This window comes from Epinephelus moara, unplaced genomic scaffold (genome assembly GCF_006386435.1).
Source record: "Epinephelus moara isolate mb unplaced genomic scaffold, YSFRI_EMoa_1.0 scaffold1305, whole genome shotgun sequence".
Classification (NCBI taxonomy): Eukaryota; Metazoa; Chordata; class Actinopteri; order Perciformes; family Serranidae; genus Epinephelus; species Epinephelus moara.
In genome coordinates this window covers 11033-11650 of record NW_026078780.1, presented here as the reverse complement: position 1 = coordinate 11650, position 618 = coordinate 11033, and positions in this window count along the sequence as shown.

The following is a 618-nucleotide window of genomic DNA, read 5'->3' as shown; positions in this document are numbered from 1 at the left end:
ACAAATCTGAAATTCTCCTTTTATGAGAATAAGTCAGATTATTGGTGGAGGTAACAGTACACCAATGATGACATATTTATGAATGCAGACATCGATTTTTGTGCATGAATTACAGTTGTTTACCATTTCCATATTACACTGTAGTTTGTTAACCTTTTCTACAAAGTAGTTGTTAAAATAATTTGCCACGTCCAGCGGTTTGGTTATAAACACTCCATCAGTTTCAATGAAGGATGGATGCATCTTAGAATGTCTACCCATTATATTGTTCAGCACATTCCACAGCCTTTTACTATTAAACTGAACTCCCCTTATTATTTGTTGATAGTACTCTCTCTTCTTCTCTCTGTTCAGTTTAGTTACTTGATTTCATAGTGTGCAATATACTTTTCTTTCGCTCCCTGAGCCCGAAGTCATATAAACCTTTTTGGCTTGGCCTCTTTGTTTTATTAAAGCAACACTTACCTTTCTGGAAATTTTACACTTTTCTTTGTTTAGGTTAAAATGCTATATAAGCTGATGGCACACTAAAATGTAAGTGAATTCCACCAGAGATGAAAACTCATAATTATACCATTCTCATATGGTTCTAAGAAAACTCCGACCAATCACTGCATT